This window comes from Narcine bancroftii, chromosome 3 (assembly GCF_036971445.1).
Source record: "Narcine bancroftii isolate sNarBan1 chromosome 3, sNarBan1.hap1, whole genome shotgun sequence".
Lineage (NCBI taxonomy): Eukaryota > Metazoa > Chordata > Chondrichthyes > Torpediniformes > Narcinidae > Narcine > Narcine bancroftii.
Window position 1 is genome coordinate 237898521 of NC_091471.1, and position 26850 is coordinate 237925370.

General features: G+C 46.4%; 1 long non-coding RNA gene across 2 annotated transcripts; it reads left to right on the forward strand.

Annotated features, from left to right (window-relative positions):
• The first annotated feature begins 11094 nt into the window (after nucleotides 1–11094).
• LOC138756423 (uncharacterized) lies at nucleotides 11095–24204 on the forward strand. 2 transcript variants are annotated; one of them, XR_011353062.1, is made up of 3 exons: nucleotides 11095–11890; nucleotides 15460–15728; nucleotides 23449–24204. It is a non-coding gene; the product is annotated as an uncharacterized lncRNA (long non-coding RNA). The 2 variants fall into 2 exon arrangements; XR_011353061.1 differs by having other exon boundaries at nucleotides 11095–11189.
• Nucleotides 24205–26850: the final 2646 nt, after the last annotated feature.

A 26850-nucleotide genomic window follows, 5' to 3' on the forward strand; every position in this document is an offset into this window, starting at 1 on the left:
CATCAGGAAAGGCGTGTCGGGGCCACAAGACTCTTCCCACCAGGTTCAGGAACAGCTGCTCCCCCTCCACCATCAAGACTCCTCAACAACAAACTCAAACAGGGACTCATTTAAGGTCTCTTACTTGTGCACTTCATTGAGTTTTTTTTCCTCTCTGTATTGCTCAGTCAGTTTGTTTACATTTTTTTACATGTGTACATTGAGGACAGTTTTTTTTTGTACTGCCAATAAGTGGTAATTCTGTCTCACCTGCAGGAAAAAGAATCTCAGGGTTGTATGTGATGTCGTGTAAGTTCTCTGACAATAAATCGGAATCTAAAGTATATGGCTACTAATTTACACCTTGGGTGGATCCTTCCGATCTGTACAACATTGTACCATGGGGTGTTTAATCTCTCACAACACTCTATGACAACCAGTGATGCAGGGCTCACAGTGAACACTCTAAACCAGCCATTCTCAACCCCTTAAGACTGCTCAAAGTTTATGGGTCCCCTTCCTTTTGAAGCAGTCAAGGTTTTATTCCATACTTCTACTGACTACATAAAAAACAACCTAAGATTCCAGTCTGTGCCCCCTCCCTTAAATGTATTGTAGCCCTCATGGGTCCATGCGACCCCTGTTGAGAATGGCAATTTACCCAGCCAACAGTCACCTCAGTCATGGAGGAAACCAAAGTTTTGACAGAACAACAGTAACTTCTGCCGATTAAAAGCAAGCTAACCCCTCCAAAAGAATTGATGTGAGTGGCCGATAACTACAGGCCATTCAGCCCTTTGAGTTGGTCTCACCAATCATCAAGGTCACGGCTGATGTTCCACCTCTGTGACACTTTTTCTGCCTTATGCCCATCTCCCCTTCGCACCATCCAGAAATCAGCCAATCTCTCTCATAAATGAACATTTAAATGAAATCCCACACTTTCAGCACTGAGGTCAAGAATGTGTTATTGTCGAGATAAATTCCACCCATGTAGGGTAGTGTGATCCACGAGAAGCAAGTAGGGGCTGCCCATTGGGGATGTAAGCGACTGCACACAGTTGGCAGGACTGCGTGGGGGCGGGATGGCAGATCAAGTGGTCATATTGGGTTTTGGAGTTGTGAAGCTCAGAACAAAGTCATTCCAGCAGAACGAAGACACTCCCCGCAGAAACTCCTGCCTTTGATTGCACTTCTTATTGAATATTTATGAAGTTTGTCCATTTACATTTCTTCTCAAATATTACTGATTTTGCTGTTGGAATTTCAATTCTGACTGCTATTGGAGACGAGAATTTGCATGTAGATAAAGGTTTATACATTTCTACTTCTAACTTAGAATAAGCCAACATTACATATCAATCCCCTGGTTCCAGATGGTTTCAAAATGCCATGTATCTGCAATATAAAAATAGTTTGTGTGTGGATTTCATGTTTTCACACGTACCATGATTCCCAGCCACCCATAAACCATTAGACTCCTTAATGAATAGGAATTGGAATTCTTTCTCTTTTAGCTCATTAAAATAAACAAAACACATCCCCAAAGGCTTATTTAGAAATATGTTTTGTTCTTTATACCAATAAAGCTCAGAGTTGGCAATAAAGAAGGGCTGGAGCTTAGTGCTGGCCAGCCCCGCCACTGGTCAGCTGGATACAGTGGGGTGGGGCTGCATGGGGGAGCAGGTGACCACTCTCTGCTTCTGAAGAGAATCGCACCCTTCTCCCCTTTCCTTTTCTAAGAAGATGGCACTGAAGAGTGCTGACTTTGAACCACACACCACAGAATAATACACCTCAGAAACAGGCCCTTCGGCCCATCTAGTCTGTGCCGAACTATTATTCTCCCTAGTCCCACTGACCTGCACCCCAATCATATCCCTCTATACCCCTCCCATCCACGTACCTGTTCAAATTCTTCTTGAATTTAAAAAATGAACCCACATTCAGCTGGCAGTTCGTTCCATACTCCAACCGCTCTCTGTGTTTTTCCCCCCTCATGTTCACCCTAAACTTTTCCCCTTTCACGCTTAACCCATATCCTCTGGTTTGTATCTCACCTCCCCTCAGTGGAAAAAACCTACCTATATTTACTCTGTCTGTCCCCCTATCAAATCTCCCCTCATTTCTTTTCGAAACATACAGTATGGTAACAGGTCCTTCTGGCCCATGAGCCCGTGCTGCTCAATTACACCCTTTTAATCTACAACCCTGGTACATTTTGAACAGTGGAAGGAACCCAGACCGCCCCCCCCTCCCTCGAGGAAACCCACGCAGAAACGTGGGGAACGTACAAACTCCTTGTGGACAGTGCCAGATTCGAACCCTGGTCTGGTTCTAATCGCTGGCGCTGTAAAGGTGTTGAACTATTCCCTTGAGCATTCTTCTACATTCCAGGGAATAAAGTCCTAACCTGTTCAACCTTACCCTGTAACTCAGTTCCTGAAGTCCGGGCAACATCCTAGTAAATCTTCTCTGCCCTCTTTCAATCATATTGATATCTTTCCTATAATGGAAAGGTTCCCAAGTGCCTAGATACAGGCGTCAATAATAAATGGCTGAGGAACCGATGATGTGTGTCTTTGGGACTCAGAACCTGATGATGGTGGACAAGGCACGGTGCTGCGTGTGAACACGTGGAAGGATTTATGGTGCTGCGTGTGAACAGCAGGTGTTCAGACTTGGGGATTTCGATGCATAAATTTGGTAAATGCTCTCCTGTCTACATTTTACACACCTTGATGAAGGGCTTAAGCCCGAAACGTCGGTTATGTATTTTTATCTTTGCTGTGTAAAGTACGCTGTTTGACCTGCTGTGTTTCACCAGCGTTGTGTTTTTACTTCAGCTACGGTATCTGCAGACTTTTGGGTTTTACTTCAGAGATAAAGTGACTTTTTGTCATGTCCTGACTGGTTTCTTTGATCACAACATCTGATTAAAAAGCCATCGGCCTGAAACCTCACCCCTGTCTGTCCCTGCAACTGACCTGCTGAGAGGTTCCAGAATTTTCAGGTTTTGCTGTACTGTTACTTCTGTTTCTAATCATGAACCCTTCTGACATGGACATTTGTTGTCAGATCAAAAGAGGAAGCCCAGGAGGTTTTGACAAATTCTGCAGCTCACAACGAGTAAACGTTAACTTCATTGCTTGAAGACAGCGAGGCACGAGGGCAGCACTGCAAAGCATTTCACCCATGTACTGATCAGGGGTCGAAGCCCAAATGTCTGGTCAATACCTCTTCCCACATCTATCTGTACTGGGGCAGGGGGTGTGGGGGGTGGAAGGGAGACACTTCAATATCTTTTACAGTTAATTAAATACTTCCTGAGGTGTTATAGTGCAAGTGTGAGTCATGGTTGTTCAAATACCTATCTAATTTATGGCTAGATCTTCTGGTGACTTGGGGTTAAGTCGGGGGTTCTCAACCTTTTACCCCCACACTCATATCACCTTAAGTAATCCCTATAGTAAGATGGTATGCGAGTGGGAAAAAAAGGTTGGGAACCATTGTCCTAGAATACCTTACCATGGAAAACATCCTTGCCACGTAGACCCTGTCCAGGTCTGTGAGACCTCCCTTGGAGTACTGTGTAGAGTTTTGGGCACCTTATTTGAGAAAAGATATGTTGGTGTTGGAGAATGTTCAGAGAGGATTTACTGCATGATACCAGGAATGAAAAGTTTATCATATGAGGAACGTTTGTCGGCTCTTGGAGAGTTTTCGTTGGAGTACGGAAGGATGGAGGGGGACCTCATAGAGGAATTTTGAATGCTGGACGGAGTCCATGTAGCAAGGATGCTCCCCATGGTTGGGGAGTCTAGAACAGTGATTCTCAACCATTTTCCCACTCACATACCACCTTAAGTAATTCCTTACTAACCACTGAGCACCTATGGCATAGGGTGGGATTGGTGCTCTGTGGTTAGTAAGAGATTTCTTAAGGTGGTATGTGAGTGGGGATAAAAGGTTGGGAACCAATGGGTTAAATGATGTGTTGGATGCAACAGAGATTTCCTTGCACTTTATCAAGAAGCAACATAAGATGGTCAGCGAGGAAGCAGTTGGGACTCAGCTGGAGGACAGAATGTGCTGGAACATTGAATAATCTGGACAGCAGAGGAAGTGGTCAACTGTCTCAGAAATGTAGACTTCCAACTTCCTTCTTGGTTTTCAGCCTTAGTTTAAGTTACCAACTCAGATGTTCTCCTGCGTTGGCTCGGTTTTCAAACCTAATGTAATGATTTCTACACATACAGCTGGAAGATGAGGATATGAAGCAGCCCGTGGATCATGTGAACCTTCCAACACTTCCCGTGCCCATCACGGTATCGCCCTCTTCCCACAACGGGGGTGTTTCTCCATCTGCACCCTTCATGTTCTGTACCTGGGCTCTGAGCCAGTTCGTGTGCCAATGGGGGGGGGGGGGGTGCACGGGAGCAGAGTGAGATGAATAAAGGTGTTGTAAAGTAAAACATAAATGTGTGGCCTTCTACATCGGAGAGACTGGGCACTGACAGGGAGATGGCTTCGCTGAGCTCCTTCACTCCGTTCACACCAGTAACAGAAACCTCCCAGTAGCCATCCATTTCAGTTCTGTGTCACACTCCCACACTCACATGTCTGTCCATGGCCTTATTCCCACCAAGTAAATTGGAGGGACAACACCTGATTTTCCATCTGGTCCTCTCCAGCTGGATGGCATCAACCTCGACTTTTCCCATTTCTGCTAATCTGCTCTCCTCTTCCCCCTCCCTCCTCCCCTTCCCATTTTCATTCTCCCCCTCCCTTCACCCAGCCATCCCTCCTCCCCTTGATCGCTGCTGTCCCCTCCTCCCTTCTCCACCTATCGCCTCCTGCCTTGCCACCACCCCTCCCCCCGTACACTTTTGTCGGACGCATACTGACATTCTCCTGTACCTTGATGAGGGGCTCAAGCCCGAAACATCAGTTGTGAATTTTTACCTTTGCTATATAAAGGCCACTGCTTGACCTGCTGAGTTTCTCCAGCGTCATGTGTTTACATTATCTCCTCCTGTAAAAGCAGCCAAGCCCTCCCTGCCTCACTCCCACTTATCTGAGGGAAACGGCTCACGGAGCAGGACTCCTGGTCAACCAGCAAGAAAAGGAAGTTGCGATTTGCAGAACAGCTGGCAACTTCTGCTCTCATTTGGCATGAATACGACTAGATTTGCTTCCAAGGTAGGCCCCTCTGTCCAACTCAACTATGCTGACCCAGTTGGTTTCCTGGGCTAGTCCCATCTGCTTGCATTTGGTCTGTTTCCTTCCAAGGACAGAGCAGGTTGGCATAGCAGTTAGCGCAACACCTTTACAGCACCAGCGATCGGGACCAGGGTTTGAATCCCGCGCTGTGTAAAAGGAGTTTGTACATTCTTCCCATGTCTGCATGGGCTTTCCCCAGGGGCTCTGATTTCATCCTACCCTTCAAAATGTACTGGGGTTGTAGATTATTTGGGCAGCGTGGACTCATGGACCAAAATGGCCTGTTACTGTGCTGTATATAAAAAAACCTAAATTTAAACCTATGGTTCTCAACCTTTTTTTCACATTCACAATCACCTTAAGAAATCACTTACTCACCACAGAACATCTATGGCATAGGATTAAGGGATTACTTAAGGTGGTAAGTTAGTGGGGAATAAAAGTTGAGAATCACTGCTCTAACCCCTTCCTCTGACAGTTGTATGGAGAGCAAGGGTTTAGAATTGTGCCTCCTTCTATAGCTTTTTCTGATCGCTTGTTGCAAATATGGCCCACCCGCTGAGTGACAAAAGTTACCCCTCAGATCCCTCTTAAACCTTTCCCCTCTCACCGTAAACTGATGCCCAATGCCCCAACCACCTGCCCATCTGAGCTCCAAATGCCCCATCCACCAGCCCATCCGAGCTCCCAACACCCCAACCACCCACCCATCCGAGCTCCCACTGCCTTAACTACCCACCCATCTGACTCCCAACACCCCGACCACCTGCCCATCTGAGCTGACTTGTGTAAAAGTTAACTCCCCGCAAAATTTGACCTAAAAAATTGGTCCGAAAATCTTGACTATTACATGGTAACATAATTAAATGTTATTTTTCATACACAGTGAACCTATTAAAAAAAGAAAATGCTTGTGAATATAATATTTCCTTTACAGATCTATTATTTCACTCAGTGAATTAAATAATTAGATCTGTTGCTTATGCATTTAATATTATTACATCCAAGGTTATGGGAAGAAGGCTGGGCAGTGGGGCTGCGTGGGAAGATGGATCAGCTCATGGCCTATTTCATTCTGCTCCTCTGTCTTATGGTCTTATATCCTCTGTATTGTTTATGATTTTGGTCACCCAACTACAGGAAAGATTATCAATAAGATTGAGGGTGCAGAGAAGGTTTACTAGGATGTTGCCCAGACTTCAGTTACAGGCAAAGGTTTGGACTTTTTCCCTGGAATGCAGAAGAATGAGGGGAGATTTGATAGAGGTGTTTAAAATTATGAGGGGGATAGACAGAGTAAATATGTTGGTCTTTCTCACTGAGATACAACCAGAGGACATGGGTTAAGGGTGAAAGGGGAAAAGTTTAGAGGGACCAAGAGGGGGATCTTCTTCACACAGAGAGTGGTGGGAGTGTGGAACGAGCTGCCAGCTGAGGTGGTGGATGTGGGCTCAATTTTAACATTTAAGAAGAATTTGAACAGGTCCATGGATGAGAGGAGTATGGAGGGGTGTGGACGGTGCAGGTCAGTGGGACTAGGCAGAATAAAAGTTTGGCACAGACTAGAAGGGCTGAAGGGGCTGTTTCTGTGCCGTATTGTTCTATGGTTCTATGATGACACTGTTAAAGCAATTGAATAGATTTTATTTAACACTGGGAAAAGATGGCGCCAAATATGTCCCAGAAGGTTTGAAGGTACATAATATAGTGTATATTTTACAAATTAAATCTTGGCACTTCACTCAGAGGTTCATTTCCTTTTGTCTGACAACATCAGGCAGGAAGATATAAAGCAGCCATGTTCACACTGGTGCTGATTTCAGGATGTCGTTTATGTGCTCTTGTACAACAAGAGACCGTTTCCTTTTTGAAACTTCCAAGTATTCTGCTTCTCATCTTATCCGATCATTTTCCTCTCGTGGTCTGTGCTTGGTCTCAACCCTGAAGCAACAACATGGAAATGTTAATGTCCTTGAAAAAGCCCCTCACTAATTAACGTTGCAGATTTAAAGTTAAAACAGCCCGTATCTGGGGCCAAGGTTTAAAAGGATATTAGATGTTCTGGGAGCACACAGTGAACATGGGGAAACAAACAGCCTGGAATGGCTTTGCAGATATTTACAATTTTGTAATGGTCATTGTATTTGACCACTTAAAACAAGACAGGAGGTTAAACAATGAGAATATTACTTCACTCAATACTAACCCTAACATCTCCTGAAGATGAAGGGCTCAATGATGAATTGGTTGGCATAGCAGTTACCACAACGCCATTACAGCAAAAGTGATCACGACTTCGGTTCGAATCCCGCGCTGTCTGTAAGGAGTTTGTACATACTCCCCATGTCTGCATATGTTTTCTCTGGGGGATCTGGTTTACTCCTACTGTTTGAAATGTACTGAGGGTTTTAGGTCAATCGGGCAGCACAGGCTTGTAGGCCGAAATGGCCCGCTACTGGCTGTATGTCTAAATTAAAATAAATACCTTGAAGGGCTCTAGTCCAAAATGTTGTTTCTGTATCTTTATTTTTGCTACTGTTTAGCCTGTTGAGTTTCTCCAACATCATGATTTTACTTCAACCATGGTGTTGCCAGACTCTCGTGTTTTACTTCTATTCTTCTGAAGATTTGGGGTTGAGTTTGACATAAAGATCAGTGTGCTGAGCAAAGGCCAGTATTCTTGTTTGTTCCTGTAAGATCATCTGGCATTTGTCTATCACCTCAGTAGGGAAAAGGACCAACCTGCTCAATCCTTCATCCTGGGATTCTCCCAGGCCAACCATCTCTGAATTGCCTCTAATCCTGGTGAACCCCCACCCTTAATAAGGAGACAAAAACTGCCAGAAATCGGTGGAGAGGTTAAGGCAGAATCATCAAATGTCAGGACAGGTGGACCACGTGACCACCCTCTGATTCAGATTTCAGATTTATTGTCAGAGTACATTCATACATGACTTCACGTTCAACCCTGAGTTTCTTTTTCCTGTGGGTGAGGCAATGCAAGAAATAACTGACTCAAGGTACACATGTAAATAAATATACAAATGTAAAAAACTGTGCAATAGAGAGAGGAAAAAAACCCAATACACAGTAAGAGTCCTAAAATGAGTCCCTGCTTGTGTTTGATGTTGAGGAGTCTGAGGGTGGAGGGGGAGCAGCTGTTCCTGAATCTGGTAGGGCGAGTCTTGTGGCCCCTACACCTCTCTCCTGATGGCAGCAGTGAGAACAGAGTGTGTGCTGGGCGGTGTGGATCCTTGATGTTTGCTGCTGCTCTCCGACAACAGCATTCCCTGTAGATGTCCTCGATGGTGGGGAGGGTTTTGCCCGTGATGTCCTGGGCTGTGTCCACTACCTTTTGCAGGGCTTTACACTCAGGGATATTGTGCCCCCATACCGGACTATGATGCAGCCTGTCAGCATACTTTCCACCACACATCTATAGAAATTTGCCAGGGTTTCTGATGTCATATCAAACCTCTGCAAACTCCTGAGAAAGTAGACGAGCCGATGTGCTTTCTTCACGATGCCATTTAGTGTGTTGGGTCCAGGAAAGATCCTTCAAGCTAGTGACACCCAAGAACCTAAATTTGCTCACCCTCTCCACCTCTGATCCCCCAATAATCACTGGATCGTTCACCTCTGGTTTTCCCTTTCTGAAGTTAACAATTGGCTCCTTGGTTTTGGTGACATTCAGTGTGAGGTTGTTGTTGGTGCACCATTCGGCCCAGTTTTGAATCTCCCTCCAGCCTTGCTTCACCCAACCACAGCAGGAAGCTCTGAAATCACTCTGTAGTTCCCATGGGGAGTGAAACAGAGTCACTGTTTCAGATACATGGTCCTTTACCTGAAACATTGACCTGGTTTATCTGTCCACCAGGGCTGCTCGACCTGTTGAGTGCTCCCAGAATTCCTGCTTATTCCTTGAAGAATGGCTCAGGCCTGAAACGTTGGCTGAAAGACCGGCTGAGATCCTTCAAAATGTCTGCGTGTTTTTATTACAATCATAGCATCTGCAGACTTGTGTTTTCACCCAGAATTTCATGTCCAGCTTTTGGAAGTTCAACCATCTCTCCTCTGATTTCCACTTGCCCCAGTGTGAGCCTCTTCCTCTGCTCTGGAGGGGAATGAGTTCCACATTCTCAGCCCCTCTCACTCTCACCCCTGAATTTCCTCTCAGATGTATTGGTGACGGGTTTTGTCAACATTGATGTCCACCTCCCTTCCTCCTTCGCCATTCATCGATTCCCCTCCCAGAATGACACTAACCTCACTCAGGTCTTTGTCACCAGCCAATCAACTGCTTCCCCCTTCCCATCTGCCCGTCATCTCTCTCCCTTCCTTGGTTCACCAATCTCACCCTGACTCCTGTCCAACTCCTCCCAGTCCTGTGATTAGTGGTGCCTCAGGGATCGGTGCTGGGACCATTGTTGTTTGTCAGCTACATCAATGATCTGGATGATAACATGGTAAATTGGATCAGCAAGTTTGCAGGTGACACTAAGATTGGAGGCGTTGTAGATAGTGAGGAAGATTTTCAAAGCTTGCAGAGGAATCTGGACCAGCTGGAAAAATGGGCTGAAAAATGGCAGAAAGAATTTAATGCAGGCAAGTGCGAGGGTTGCATTTTGCAAGGACAAACCAAGATAGGACACACACGATAAATGGTCGGGCACTGAGGAGTGTGATAGAACAGAGGGATCTGGGAATACAGATACATAATTCCCTGAAAGTGCCGTCACAGGTGAATAGGGTGAATTTGGCATATTGGCATTCATAAATCAAACTACTGAGTAAAGGAGTTGGGATGGTGTGGTAAAGTTGTATTAGACATCGGTGAGGCCATATTTGGAGTATTGTGTACAGTCATGGTCACCTAACCACAGGAAGGATATCAATAAGATAGAAAAAGTGCAGAGAAGATTTACAAGGATGTTGCCTGGACTTCAGGAACTGAGTTACAGGGAAAGGTTAAACATGTTAGGACTTTATTCTCTGGAACGTAGAAGAATGAAGGGAGATTTGATAGAGGTATTTAAAATTATGAGGGGAATAGACAACTAACCCTAACCCTAATGCGTAGGTAGGCTTTTCCCACTGAGGGTAGGTGAGATACAAACCAGACGACATGGGTTAAGGGTGAAAGGGGAAAAGTTGAGGGTAACTTCCTTACACAGAGAATAGTGGGCGTGTAGAACGAGCTGCCAGCTGAAATGGTGAATGAGGGCTCAATTTTAACATTGAAGAAGAATTTGAACAGGTACGTGGATGGGAGGGGTATGGAAGGTATAGGTGCAGATCAGTGGGACCAGGCAGATAATAGTTGGCACAAAAGGACCTGTTTTCTGTGCTGTAAAGTTCTGTGGTTCTATCATGATTGTGCTGAGCATCTCTGCCGTCTCAGCCTTGAGGAAAGGTTCACACCCAAAGCATTTTGACCATTCTTTTCCCCCCACACATGCTGCTCGACTGGCTGAGTTCCTACAGCAGAATGTTTGCTGCTACGGATTCTAGTGTCTGCATTCTCCCACCTGTCTCCTCCCTCAGTCCTGGGAGGAGAGCCCCCTTCAACCTCTGCTGGTTAGAAAGGAGGCCTCAGGCTGTTGAGGTTTGAGTGGGCCCACACTTGGAGGGCACCTTTCTCCTTGGGAAGCCTCCATTGCCAGCTGGAACTGCAAGGTGCAGGTGGTGTACGAAAACGACAAATCAGCTTCCTGTTTTTGAGATAAGTTTAACTTGGGGGGTAAAGTAGAACAGATGTGTTTTCTAATTTGCAAACAGCAGCCCCTTCAGGTTGCGGGATGGGGTGGGGGAGGGGTGTGGCTGAAAAATGAAGGTTACCTCAGCACCCAACCTCAGAAAGAGGTGGCAGGAAGTCCGTGAGAACTGGTGAGAACATAATAGAACATGAAAGCGAGCAGACACTGTGATTGTGGTAAAAACACAGAGAAGCCTGAAGAACTCAGCCGGTCTCACAGCATCCACATGAGGTAAAGATGTATTACCAACCTTTCGGGCCTGAGCCCTTCCTCAAGGAATGAGCAAAAAGTGGGCAGGATCTTGTATTAAAAAGGCCCGTGAATCTCTCCCTTTCTCTTCCCTTTTCCCTCTGTTTTCTTCCACAGAGCTAAAATCAATTCTCACCTTTTCTCTTATTATTGGATAGCATGGCGGTTAGCGCAATGCTATTACGGCGCCAGCTATCGGGACCAGGGTTCGAATCCTGCACTGTCTGTAAGGAGTTGATATGTTCTCCCCGTGTCTGCGTGAGTTTCCTCTGGGTGCTCCAGTTTCCTCCCATAGTTTGAAACGTATGGGAGTTGTAGGTTAATTGGGTATAATTGGGTGGCATGGGCTTGTGGGCCGAAAGGGTCTGTTACCGTGCTGTACATCTAAAAATAATCAAAATATCCAATTAACACCTTTTGTCTATTGGTCTGTACTCACATTCTCCCTAGCCTTCTTAATACTTGCCTGCATTTTGCTCACACCTTGAAAAAGGCCTCAGGCCTGAAACATTAGTTATATATCATTACTTCCCATGGATGTTGTGAGACAGGCCGAGTTCCTCCAGCATCTCTGTGTTTTTACTGGAGAGAAGGTGCCTGGTTTAATCGGTATGAAGGGATGATAGCAGCAACATTCACGATGTGTCTGTCCCAGAAAGACATTTCAAATAATTACCCGAGAGGTAACAGGCGCTGTGCTAACTTGCTTTCATTGCCCAGAGGGTAACTGACTATTCCCAACACTGCCCTGTAGACTCCAGGGATTAAAAGTCATTGTTTAGAATTCTGCCTCATGCAAACACACAGAACACAGTACAGTCCCTTTGGACTGCACGTCTGAGCTAATCTAACTAATTTTCCAGTTGCTTGAGACTGCTTGTTGTGTGATTGGCAAACTAACTGCTGGGGGGCGCTGATTTTAAATGCTCGTATTTTTAACCTATTTATTTTCCACAATTTATTTTGCCCATTGCTTGAAATCCAGACTGGAGTTCAAATTCCACACTGTCTGTAAGGAGTTTGTACGTTCTCCCTGTGTCTGCATGGGTTTTCCCTGGCAGCTCTGGTTTCCTTCCACCGTTCAAACCGTACCAGGGTTGTAGGTTAATTGGGTGTAATTGGGCAGCATGGGCTCGTAGACTGTAAGGGCCTGTTACCGCGTTGTACGTCTAAATTTAAAAAAAAATTAATGTAGGAGGAAACCGAAGCACCCAGAAGAAACCCACACAGGGAGAGCATACAAACTCCTTACAGACAGCATCGGATTTGAACTCTGGCATTGTAACAGTGTTCCGCTGGCCTTGCCACCCCACAGTTTACACTGTGCACATTGATTTAACGGTGACTGGGAGTGGGTTTGGGGATCAGTGCTTCAAGTGCTGGGACCTTCTTGAACGTTTGTCATTCGAAAGAGTTCAGCAGGGCCCAGAGTGTGACGGACGGATGCAGGCTCCCTGAGAGGGAGCTGGTTCCAGGAAATGATTGCCTGCTTCACGAGGGAAGGCCAGTTCTCCGTGGAGAAGCTCAGCTGGTTCGTAAACCAAGGTCATTGATGAGCAACGCAGCAAGGAGGAACTGCTCGCAGACTTACAGCCCTCCATTCATGCTGACTGCAAAACCACCATTTAAATAGCTTCCCACCCCATTCACCATTGAAAACAACATCTAACTGGAAGCTTGATAATGCATGGTCATGTTGTTTTTAATTAATTAATTATTCGAGATCTGGCTTTGTTGGCAAGCTCAGCATTTATTAGACTTTTTGAATTTATTGTCTTTTTAATTAAATTCAATTTTAATTCAGAAGAATGAGGGGGGAACTCATGGAAGCATTTTGAATGTTAAAAGGCATGGACAAACTAGATGTGGAAAAGTTGTTTCTCATGGTGGGGGGAGTCTAGACCAACTTCAGGATTGGAGGGTGCCCATTTAAAACTGATACGCAGAGGAATTTCTTTTGCCAGAGAGCAGTGAATCTCTGGAACTTGTTGCTGTAGGCAGCTGTGGAGGCTGGGTCGTTGGGTATACATAAGGCAGAGAGTGATAGGTATCTGAAGAATCAAGGTACCAAAGGTTATGGGGAGAAGGCGGGGAGGAGAGCTGAGTGGGAGAGTGGATCAGCTCGTGAAGGAATGGCAGAGCAGACTTGATGGGCTGAAGGACCTATTTCTGGTCCTATAGCTTATGACCTAATGATCTTCAGTATACTATTGTAGTTAAATTTCTTTCGACGAAGGACCTGTTCAGCTGCCACAAAGGAATTTCAGTGCAGATGTACATAATACAATGTGTATGGCCATGAGCATGTTTCCATCATCATTAACATTGAAAATGCGCTCTGTCAGCAGTACAGGCAGATCTTTCATCTTGTAGTAGTGATATGACAAGGGTGGGATGGGAGGTTCAAGAGCCTGATAGCTGTTGAAATGGAAACTTTTCCTGAACCTAGAAGTGCCACCCCCCTGGCTCCAACGCCTTCTGCTTGACGGTAGCATAGGGAGAAAAGGTTGTGTCCAAGGTGATGGGTTTGGTTTAAATGTCAGACACCAGGGATAGCATCCAGCAAGATGACTGCTGCCAACCTTTGAAAAGGCAGGTAAAGATGGACTGAAATGTTGGCATAGTCTATAAAAGCAGGGTGTGATGTTGAGACTCTATGGGACCCTGGTGTGACCCCCTTTGGAGAACTGGGCACAGTTTTGGGCACTGTATTTGAGTGTGTTTGGATTAGAGAGGGTTTCAGAGATTTACTAGAATGATATCAGGAATGAAAGGGTTAGCATATAAGGAACATTTTTTAGCTCTTGGACTGAACTCGCTGGAGTACAGAAGGATGAGGGGGAACCTCGTAGAAGTATTTTGAAAGCTGAAAGGCCTGAACAGAGTAGATGTGGTAAGGATGTTTCCCATAAATGGGGAATCTAGGATAAGAGGGCACAACTTCAGAATAAAAGGATGTCAATTTAAAACAGACATGCCAGAGAGTCATGAGTCTCTGGAACTTGTTGCCATGGGCGGCTGTGAAGTGAGGTCGTTGGGTGTACTTAAGACAGAGATTGACAGGTATTTGATCACTCAAGGCAATTAAAGGTTATGGGAAGAAAGCTGGGGAGTGGGGCTGAGTGGGAGGCTGGATCAGGTCATGATTAGAATGGCGGAATAGACTCGATGGGCCAGTGGTCTCCTTCTGCTCCTATATCTCGAGACCTTGAGATTTTATGAAATCTGGATTTGCCACATTCTGGGAGAAAATTAATAAAACTATTTTCAGACATGTAAGTCTATTTATGGTGATTTTATGTTTTAATAGTTTTTAAAAATCTATCTAGTGGTGTGACTGTGTTCTGTATTGATAACCAAGGGCATTGTTCACTGCTTTGTTTCGAATCCCAAATACGTCACTATCAATTCAAATGGTTGTAAATTTGGAATATGTTTTGATATTAAAATAGTTTCTATTTAAAGATGCTAAGCCCTACCCAACGCCCTCACTGAACCACACAATGTTTCACACAGCATAATTCATCTGGAGGTTCAATCAAACTCAGCAGGTCAAACAGCAAACTTTATGGAGCAAAGATAGATACATAACCAACATTTTGAGCTTGATCCCTTCATCAGGGAATAAGCAAAATGTAGGCCGGCGCCCGAACACAATGGTGGGGGGGAGAGTGACAAGGGAGGGGCACAGTCCCACAGGCAGGAGGTAATAGGTGGATAAGGGAGGGAGGGCACAGCAGCAAACAGGGGGAGGGTGGATGGTTCAGTGAATGGAGAGGGAAGGGGGTGGAGATCTGGAGACAGAGGGAAGGGAACTAGAGGAAGAACAGGGGTGGGACTAGCAGAAACCGGTAAAGTCGACGCTAATGCCATCTGGTTGGAGAGTGGCCCTGCATTTCTCCTCCAATTTATGGGTGGCCATGGACAGACGTGTTAGCGTGGCAGTGGGGCGTGGAATTGAAGTGGTCAGCCACTGGGAGATCCCTGTCATTGATGCGGACAGAGCGAAGGTGTTCAGCAAAGTGACCCTCCTTCCTTTATCCATCTATTACTTCCTGCCTGTGGGACTGTGCTCCTCACCCTGCTTCTCCACCCCCATCTTTTGTTTGGATGCCTGCCCACATTTTGCTCATACCTCGATGAAGGGCTCAGGCCCTTCTGTATCTGTTCTTTATTTTTATGTTTGCAAAATTCAAGTCCACTGTGTGACCTTCCAAGTTTCCCCAGCATCGTGTTTTTACTTCATCCACAGTGTCTGCTTAATTGAGGCGCTGATCACTTGGGATTGAGACGAGAGGGAATTTCTTCATCTTTGGGGTGTGGTTAAACATTTGGATTCCTGTCCCAAGAGGAACGTGTAGCTCAGTCTACCGAATATATTCAAGGCAGAGTTCCCACGGTTTGGAACATGAAGTCAATTGAAGGATTTATGGATAATAAAATGATGCTGAGGTCATGGATACAATCTCATTGAAGCAACGTAGAGAGTGGAATAACATCCTTACAGAAGAATATTAGTAGGTGAGTTTAGCTTTAACAAGCCCATTTATTTCAGTAAAATCTGAGTCACTGCATGAACTAAATGATGTAAAAGTCCCCGTTGCCTGTAACCCAGTTACAAAAGGGGCATCCAAGATGGTGGGGTGTTGGCAGGGGGATTTTTAAATTTCACTTTCATTAGTTTACTTCTTGAATAATGATCTACCGCAGTGGTTCTCAACCTTTTTCTTTCCAATCACATACCACCTTAAGTAATCCCTATGCTATCGGTGCTCTGTGATTATTAAGGTGGGATGTGGGTGGGAAGAAATAGTTTGAAAACCACTGTTTTCATTGTACCTAATCGACTCGTTATGTGAGCTGTTTCAGAACTCAAGGAAATGGCCCAGTGACAATTTTTCTCAAGCAAAATAGTTCAGTAACAATTGGGTCTAGAGCAGGGATTCTCAACCTTCCCTTCCCACCCACATCCCACCTTAAGCAATCCCTTACTAATCACAGGGAACCGATGGCATAGGGATTACTTAAAGTGGGATGTGAGTGGAAAGAAAAAGGTTGAGAATCACTAGCCTACAGCTTCCCTCCACAGTTCAAAGTCACAGGCCACAGTGTTCAAACCAATAGGGAAGCACAGTTGGCGTAGTAGTCAGCGCCTCACCACTATGGCGCCAGCGATCAGGACCCAGGTTTGAATCCTGAGCTGTCTGTAAGGAGTTGTATGTTCTCCCCATGTCTGTGTGGGTTTTCCCTGGGGGCACTAGTTTCCTCCCACCCTTCAAAAACATACTGGGGTTTAGGCCAATTAGATGGCACGGGTTCGTGGGTTGAAAGGGCCTGTAACTGTGCTGTATGTCTAAATTTGATTTAATTTAAAAATATAATCTGGCCAAATGTTCACTGGAGTTTACTTCATTCTCACCCCTCCCCACCCACCCCTCCGTCCCCAACCCACCCCCACTCTCACGCTCTATCTCCCACACTCACCCACCCACATCCACTCTCAACCCAGGGGTCTGTGTCACAGCTGTTATTTTATCCCATTGATAAAACAATCTATGTTGAGACTTTTCAAGTTTAATTTATTGTCAGATGAGCAAAGAGAACGTTTTTTGGCGAGTAGTCGAGCAGGGCATCTCAGACATAGTACAAGAAGTAAGACCCAGTATGGAAATGCTGAGTCACAGAGAGAGGTCAGTTGGTACAGAGGAAAGGCAGAAATGTTCTGTGGTTCATTCAGGAGTCTGATAACAGCAGGTAGAAACTATCCATGAATCTGGGGTTCTCACACCTCTGAATCTTCTTACTGGTTGGGGGGGCGTGCATGCGTGCGTATGTGTGTGTGTGGGTGTGTGTGGGTGTGTGTGGGTGTGTGCGTGTGTGAGTGTGTGCATGCGTTTATGCGTGTGTGTGCGTGTCTGCGCGCGTGTGTGTGCGTGCGCGCGCGCGTGTGTGTATGTGTGTGTGTGTGTGTGAGATGATCTGGGATGCATTTACAACTGCACTTTCTCATACTCTCAGGTGGAGCAGTTCCTGCACCATATTTTACGAGTTGTGGAACAGTTGCAAACAGCGAAGACTGCTTACCGTCTCCTGGGAGATATAACTATCGGCAAACAATGAGAAGCTGGAGGGATTCAGTGGGTCAATGAGCATTTGCGTAGAGAAATGGGATGGGACCCTTTATCAACATGGAACCATTAGTTCACCCAAAGCTCAGTGCATCTCCAGTGGGACTGGAAGGGGTTAACATGGGTGTAGGGATGCAGTGTCTCATGCAACCCTTCAAGGCTATGCACCAACACAAGGACGGCAGATTTTATTGCTGTCTACAGACGCTGCATGCAAAGGTTCTGTTCCTTGTATAATAAAAAGATTAAAAATCATAATGGGAGGAAACTCTAAGCGTCTGCTTGTCGATCTGATGCTGAGGACCATGTTCAGGAAGGTATTAGTCAGCTGATTCACACACTTCACACAAAGCAGAGGAGCTTTATTTTCCCATTGCTTCCTTTCCAAACTACTGAAATCGACCAGCAAAGGTTTACCACAAACTGGAGCAAACACCTCCCTTCCCGCTGAGGGACTGACATAGCATTGTTCTTTGTTGGGGATGAGCTTATTGTGGACTTCAGGGAAAACCAGAGGTTTACATTGATCATTCGGGGATCAGAGATGGAGAGGGTGAGTAAATTTAAGTTCTTGGCCACTCTCATGGAGGATCTTTCCTGGACCCAACACACTAATGGTGTCGTGAAGAAAGCACGTCAGGGCCTCCACTTCCTCAGGAGTTTGCAGAGGTTTGATATGACATCGAATATCCATGCAAATTTTTACAGATGTGTGGTGGAAAGTGTGCTGACCAACTGCATCATGGACTGGTATAGGGACACCAATACCCCTGAGCATAAAGCCCTGTAAAAGGTCATGGACACAGCCCAGGACATCACAGGCAAAAATCCTCCCCACCATCGAGAACATCTACAGGGAACGCTGCCATCGGAGAGCAGCAGCAATCAAGGATCCCCACCACCCAGCACACGCTCTGTTCTCGCTGCTGCCATCAGGAGAGAGGTGTAGGGGCCACAAGACACGCCCCACCAGGTTCAGGAACAGCTGCTCCCCCTCTACCGTCACTGTTTTGTGGCAGCGTCATAGTACAAACATCCATATTCGAATCATCTTACAGCATTTACTATAAAAAAGTAAAAATAATAATGCACGAAAAGTGAGGCCCTGTCTTTGGTTCATTGATTATTCAGGAATCTGATGGCAGTGGGGAAGAAACTGTCCTTGTGCCATTGGGTGCTCGTCTTCACGCACCTGTACCTTTTCCTCGATGGTAGCAGAGTGAAGAGGGTATGGCCTGGGTGGTGGGGGTCCTTGAGGATGGAATGAGGTCTGGTGCCTGTGATGTCACAGGCCGATGTCACAGGCCGAGTTAACAACCCTCTGGAGTCTATTCTTGTCCAGAGAGTTGGGGCCTTCATACCAGGCAGTGATGCAACCAGCCAGAATGCTTTACACGGTCCACCCGTAGAGTTTACAAGAATCTTCAGTAACATATAAAATCTCCTCAGACACCTCATAAAGTCTAGCCACTGGTGAGCCTTCTTCATAATTGCATCAACGTGGAGGCTCCAGGACAGATCCTCAGAGATATTGACAGCCAGGAATTTGAAGTTCTTGACCCTCTCCACTACTGAGCCCTTGATGAGGACTGGGCCGTGTTCTCCTGACTCCCTCCTGAAGTCCACCATCATCTCCTTAGTTTTGCTGACATTGAACGCAAGGTTGTTGTTACACCGTCCAACGAGCCGATCTTTCTCCCTCCTGTCGCTTCCTCATTGCTGTTTGTGATTCTGCCGACAACTGTGGTGTCATCGGAAAAACTTGTAGATGGAATTGTGTCTGGCCACACAGTCATGGTTGTATAATGAGTAAAGCAGTGGGTTCCAAGGGATAGCTCTTCGAATACCGTGGTCAAAACTGTGTCTTCACATTAGAGCAAAAACAGTGTATTAGAATTGTGTAGCACTCTGCAGCAACTGTTGCCTCAAACCCCGGTGTTTAGAAAATATGTAATTGTGTGTGCACTCCTTCAGGCAGCTACTAAAGCTGTTTCCCTGAAGCAATCTGCTTGCGGTATATTCATTCACTGGCAATGCGGATGGAGGGGGGGGGGGGGTGCAAGGAGACCTGGGCCTCCTTGTGCAGAGAAATCTAAAAATAAATGCCCAGGTGGGATTGGTAGTGAAGAAGGCGAATACTGTGCTAGCATTCTTTTTGAGAGGAATAGTGTTTAAGAGTAGAGAGGTGTTAATAAGGCTCTAGGGGCACTGGTGAGAACCCATTTGGAGAACTGTGTACAGTTTTAGGCCCCCTATCTTAGAACAGATGTGATGTAGTTGGAGAGGGTGCAGAGGAGATTTACCAGGGTGATTCCTGGAATGCAGGGGCTGGTGAATGGGGAACGTTTGGCAGCTCTTGGGTTGTACTCATTGTAGAATAGGAGAGTGAGGGGGGGGGGGAGATCTCATAGAGACATTTCGAATATTGAAAGGTTTTGACAGAGAAATGTGGATAAGATGTTTCCCTTTATGGGTGAGTCGATGACTAGGGGCCACAGTCTTAAAATTAGTTATTCAATCAAAACAGAGGAGGAAGAACTTCTGTAGTCAGAGGCTCGTGGATCTGTGGAACTCACTGCCACACAAAGCAGCAGAGGCCAGATCACTGGGAGTATTTAAACAGGAAATGGATAAGCATCTCATTAGTAAGGGTATCAAGGGATATGGGGCAAAGGCTGGTAATTGGAACTAGGGGTGAGTTTAGTTTAGCTTAGTGCATAGTTACAGAACAGATCCGATGGGCCTAGTGGCCTGCTTCTGTTCCTTGATCTTGTGATTTATTGCCCATCCTTCATTGCCTCTGTTCTAGGGAGGCAGGTAATGCTCCATCACAATGGTGGGCCTGGAGTCACAAGCAGAGGCATGCTGGGTAAACGGCGGCAGGTACCTTCCATGTTGCCGAGCCAATTGAGAGTTCATGAGATTTCCATTTAAATTTAAAAATTTTTAAATTTTATTTTATATTTTTAAATTTAGCTATACAGCATGGTAACCCATGAGTCCAAATATCCCAATTAGCCTACAACCTCCGTTCGTTTTGGAGGGTGGGAGAAATCGGACCACTCAGACACGGGGAGAACGTACAAGCTCCTTAAAGGCAGCGCCAGATTTGAATCCTGCTCGCTGGCACTGTAATGGCATTACGTTAACCTTGCAGCCCTGTGACATTGGACAGATGTTGGTTGGTTCCAGAGTGTGCTGAGGGCAAGAAGGGCTCCCGAAGGGTGTCGATTGCTGAAGGCGTCCTGGTCACAACAGAGGTTTGGATCTAGGTTCGTGTTGCCAATGGTTTGAAGAGGAGTCTGTGCGGATGCAGAGTCTGCGGGGCGCTGGAAGCGAATCCATGGACACTCAGCAACCCTGAAGGAACTCTGCTTCTCTTTCTCCTAATGTTAGGGGCACTGCTTTGCCTTATGGCAGACAAAAGCGGAAGCACATCATGTATATTTTGTATGTTGTATTATTCTTTTCTTTGGCTTGGCTTCGCAGACGAAGATTTATGGAGGGGGGGTAAAAAGTCCACGTCAGCTGCAGGCTCGTTTGTGGCTGACAAGTCCGATGCGGGACAGGCAGACACGATTGCAGCGGTTGCAAGGGAAAATTGGTTGGTTGGGGTTGGGTGTTGGGTTTTTCCTCCTTTGCCTTTTGTCAGTGAGGTGGGCTCTGCGGTCTTCTTCAAAGGAGGTTGCTGCCCGCCAAACTGTGAGGCACCAAGATGCACGGTTTGAGGCGATATCAGCCCACTGGCGGTGGTCAATGTGGCAGGCACCAAGAGATTTCTTTAGGCAGTCCTTGTACCTTTTCTTTGGTGCACCTCTGTCACGGTGGCCGGTGGAGAGCTCGCCATATAACACGATCTTGGGAAGGCGATGGTCCTCCATTCTGGAGACGTGACCCATCCAGCGCAGCTGGATCTTCAGCAGCGTGTACTCGATGCTGTCGACCTCTGCCATCTCGAGTACTTTGACGTTAGGGGTGTAAGCGCTCCAATGGATGTTGAGGATGGAGCGGAGACAACGCTGGTGGAAGCGTTCTAGGAGCCGTAGGTGGTGCCGGTAGAGGACCCATGATTCGGAGCCGAACAGGAGTGTGGGTATGACAACGGCTCTGTATACGCTTATCTTTGTGAGGTTTTTCAGTTGGTTGTTTTTCCAGACTCTTTTGTGTAGTCTTCCAAAGGCACTATTTGCCTTGGCGAGTCTGTTGTCTATCTCATTGTCGATCCTTGCATCTGATGAAATGGTGCAGCCGAGATAGGTAAACTGGTTGACCGTTTTGAGTTTTGTTTGCCCGATGGAGATGTGGGGGGGCTGGTAGTCATGGTGGGGAGCTGGCTGATGGAGGACCTCAGTTTTCTTCAGGCTGACTTCCAGGCCAAACATTTTGGCAGTTTCCGCAAAGCAGGACGTCAAGCGCTGAAGAGCTGGCTCTGAATGGGCAACTAAAGCGGCATCATCTGCAAAGAGTAGTTCTCGGACAAGTTTCTCTTGTGTCTTGGTGTGAGCTTGCAGGCGCCTCAGATTGAAGAGACTGCCATCCGTGCGGTACCGGATGTAAACAGCGTCTTCATTGTTGGGGTCTTTCATGGCTTGGTTCAGCATCATGCTGAAGAAGATTGAAAAGAGGGTTGGTGCGAGAACACAGCCTTGCTTCACGCCATTGTTAATGGAGAAGGGTTCAGAGAGCTCATTGCTGTATCTGACCCGACCTTGTTGGTTTTCGTGCAGTTGGATAATCATGTTGAGGAACTTTGGGGGACATCCGATGCGCTCTAGTATTTGCCAAAGCCCTTTCCTGCTCACGGTGTCGAAGGCTTTGGTATTATTATTTAACAATAAAAGGAACCTTTGGAGAGTGCAGCCCACTGCTGGGGGTGCTGGTGAAGGGCAGTCATCTCACAGCTTCATGAAGTATCCAGCACACAGGATCTCTGAGCCACAACCATCAGGAAGGAGGTATAGGAGCATCAAAATCAGGACAGCCCGACTGGGAAATAGCTTCTTCCCGCAGGCTGTTAGTCTGATGAACGGTGTCCTGTAACCAAGTAAATCATCACAAAATATTTGTATGAATTTATTTCAAATTGTATTTTTGTGTACATATGTAATGATTCTGTACTGGGTGTTGAGTGGGCATCATTGTTCGGAGAATCCTGGAGTAATTGGCTGCACAGTACAGGCCTTTTGGCCCACAATGTTGTGCTAACCCATATAAACCTACTCAACCATCTAAACCTCCTCAACCATCTAAACCTCCCCTACCACACAGCCATTACCCTCTATTTTTCTTCTATTCATGTTCCTGTGTAAGATTCTTTTAAATGTCCCTAATGTTTCAGCCTCCACCATCACCCCTGGCGAGGCATTCCAGGCACCCACAACTCTCTGGTAAAAAAAAACTTACCCCTGACGTCTCCCCTAAACTTCCCTGAGTTCACTTTGTACATTTGTCCTCTGGTGTTTGCTGTTCCCACCGTGGGAAACAGGCGCTGGCTGTTTACCTTATATATGACTCTCAGAATCTTGTAGACCTCTATCAAGTCACCTTCTATGCTCCAAAGAGAAAATTCCCAGCTCTGCTAACCTTGCCTCATGAGACACATTCTCCAATCCAGGCAATACCCTGGTAAATCTCCTCTGTCCCCTCTCCATAGCTTCCACATCCTTCCTATAATGAGGTGACCAGAACTGAACACAATATTCCACGTTTTCTAGAGGTGCAACTTGAAGTATCTCTTGAAGCTGGTGGTTTAGACTGGACTCTGTGTGGCTGCAAAAGTGCTGAAGGTGAATCCAAAGACACTCGGTGACTCTGGTTCTCTTTCTCTGACTGAAAGAGGCGCATCAGGCAATTTCTGCCAACGGTGAATGTGCCTGCCTTATGGCAGACGAAAACAAATTCTGTGTAATATTGCATTGTCTTTATTACATGGCAAAAAAGGAATCTTGAATCCGACAAGCACTTTAAACACCCATATACAGAATGTTGTGATGGTGGTGGTAAATGGGATTAGTATAAACGAATATTTGGTCAGTTTTACACAATGCCCAGACGGGCCTTTGTTGGTACTCTTTGAGGATGCATCTAACTCCCCCTCTTTTCTGGATCTCCAGATCAGCTTAAGGAACCTTCATTCATCATCGACTCTGTGATCTGGCCCACCCACTGGGCTTTGCTGGCAATCAGGTCGGCAGGTCTCCAGCTCCTGAAGGGCCGTCGATGTTGAAAATGAACAACTCGGTGCTTTCTCCATTGACTCGGACTTGAAAGAGTTAAAAAGCGAGAGCAGTCTCTGGCAGGAAGAGCCAATCGTTTTGGAGTGGACTTATCAAACGATGGTCAAGAACTATTAGCACCAGGAAAGGATTTTTGGTTTGTTTGTTGCAGAACATTCCAATAAAGTTCAGTTGTTTAACAGCTCACTGTGGCCTGTCCCAGGATGCACCTGGGGGGACGCAGTGCAGCTGCTTCCTGTTGGGTTCCTGTTCACTGGTCTGAATGAGCAAACAGGGCTGCGTGGCCGCACTTGTCCTCCCAAACAGGATGTGGCCGCATCCCAGGTGCGCGGTGGCCAGAGACAGAGACTATCCCTCTGAGCCTCGGCCCATCCATGGGGTTGGGGGGGAGGTTAACCCTGACCCCTCCCCACTGGGCGGGAGAGGAAAGTGCATCTGAGGAACAGATGGTTCTGGATGATTAACCCCTTCTGGCTTGGGCGCTAAGGGAACTTCTGTACAGGGAAGAAGGCCTGGGATCATTCAGCTCTTTGTCGCCCACAGTGAAGGTCACCACACCGACTCCCTGCAACACGGCACTGGCATATTGGGAGGAGCGGAACGGGATTGCATAAGTAAAAATGGATGAAACAGTGTTCTCTGGTCCTCAGTCGCTGCTGGAGCTATTGTAATGGCAGCGCTGCCACTGGTGTGGACCTGGGGACAGCTGGGAGCGGAGTCATAGCGCTGCCCCTCAGAATCCAACCATCCAGTCTGACTGCCGTCAGCTTCGTATTGAAGGAACTGACATTGGGTTTATTTAAAACCCTGCAAGTGCGGGGTCTGGGCCCAAGATGGCAGCTCCCGTGTTTGGCAGCAACCACAAGGGATTGCAGATTCCAAGGAAGTAGAGGACTGGCACAGGGCACCAGAAAACAGAGAGAACCCTCACCCACCCCCCCCCCACCCCCTATGAGAAACAAAAGCAGAGGAGATGACCCATAGGGCAGTGACCTGGGTGGGCGGACCAACAAGGGGCTCTGAGGCTGAAGAATCACTCAGGCTGCAGACTGTTGGAGGCTTGTTCACAACTTCCTGAAGGGTTACCAGGTATCGGAACTGGGATATAAATACAAGATTTTAAGAAATAAATAATTCATGGAAAAAGAGAGGAAGTGAGGTAATGTTTGAGGTTCAGAAATCTGATGGTGGAGGGGAAGGAACCGACCATGTGCCGCTGGGTGCTCGTCTTCAGGCTCCTGGACCTCCTTCCTGATGGTAGAAAAGTGAAGAGGGCATGGCCTGGGTGGTCAGGGTCCTTGAGCATTGAGGCTGCCTTCTTGAGACACCGCCTCTTGTAGATGTCCTCGATGGAGTGAAGACTGGTTACTGTGATGTTGCAGGCCAAGTCACAACTCTCTGTAGCCTTTTCCTGTCCTGTGATTTGGCGCCTCCGTACTAGACCAGTCAGAATACTCTCCATAGTCCACCAGTAGATGTTTGCAAGAATCTTTGGTCTCCTCAAACTCCTAATGAAATATAACCCTGGTGAGCCTTCTTCATGATTGCATCGACATGGAGGCTCTAGGACTGATCTTCAATGATGTTGACACCCAGGAATCTGAAGTTTTTTACCCTCTTCACTGCTGACCGCTTGATGAGGACTGGTTCGTGTTCTCCTGGCTTCCTCATCCTGAATTCTGCAATCAATTCTTTCATTTTTTTGTTGTTGAGCGCAAGGTTGTTGGTGTGACACCACTCAACTAGTTGATCTCTCTCCCTCCTGTACACTTCCTCACAGCCGTCTGTGAATCTGCCAACTACAGTGGTGCATTTGCCAAATTTGTAGATGGCATTTGAATTGGGTCCCACAGTCACGATCTGTGACCATTCATTTTATCAACCCCCCCCCCCCCTCATAATATTACAAACCTCCTTTAGGTTACCACTCAGCCTCCTGAACTCCTGAGAGATGAACCAATCTCTCCTTGTAAGGCCCTTTGAGGGATCAGTGGATACTTTCGGACTATGAATGGTCCCTGGAAATTCCTGTGAGCACTAACCACATTCTCAGGCATCCCTGTAAATACTGACACATGGTGGTGGGCCTCTATTGACATATGTTATAGGTCCTGTAAATACTAATAGATTTCCATGACCTCCTGCAAGCACAAAAGCACTTCCAGGCAGCCTCTGCCCAGATGGACACTTGCCCGGGATCCTTGTCGAAAGTTCCAAGAATCAACATTTGCTGTCCAAATGAAACCCAGGCTCTAATCGCAGGCAACTCATCTTGTAGAATATGGAAACAGAATTAGTATAATGAGGTGTTGACAAATATCCAGCACAGACTTTGTGTGTGTGAGTGAATGCAGCCACAGATGACTTAGTGGGCTCCTGGTGAGGTCACAGATGAACTCCCGAAAACTGATAAATCAGTCAATGTGTTTGAAGGTATAAGGTAGAGTGCGAGTAAAATGTTCAGGTGTATATCAGTAGGAGAAAAAAAGAATGGTGGATATTTTGGGCTGGAGCATCTTGTGATGGACTGTTAGCTCTTTAAAAGTACGAAAGGTGCACTGGAGGACTGGACACAAAACCAGAACAGCTAATCTTGGAATGGATGAGAACTAAACGAGGGTATTGTCATCAAGTTAATAGATGGTGTTATCATCGTTAATAGATGTTCTTCAGAGGAAATCTGCCATCTTTACTCAGATGAGCCTTGAAACATTTGGACAGGTACATATATGGGAAAAGTATGGAGGAATATGGTCTGGGTGCAGGTCAGTGGGACTAGGCAGACTAGAAGGCCCTGTTTCTTTACTGGAGTATCCTATGGTTTCCACGTGTCTCCAGACCCACAGGAGGTGGAGTCGAACTGCATCCTTACCTCAGGGACAATTGGGAATGGGTGGTAGAGGTGGTAATGTCCACATGCCTGCATGGATAGATGAAGTAAAACCACAGAGATGCCGGAGTAACTCAGCCGGTCTCAGGTCTGAGGTTTTGGGCCTGAGGCCTTCCTTACAGTGAGGAAGAAGCAGACAGATTTCTGAATAAAAGGAAGGCCAGGGGGAGGAGTGAAGTCCAAGAGACAAAAGGAGAAGAGGCCAGGAGAGAGGAAAGGTGAGAATTAATTGGGGGAGGAGGGATGTTTCTCTGCAGAAGCAGAGCTGGAGTCCAGCAGAGAGAGGGAAAAGGGGAGAGAGAGAGACAAAGATGAAGGAAAGGAGACGGGGAAAGATTGAAGGGTGGGGGAAGCTAATAGAAACTGGAGAAATCGATGTTAATGCCATC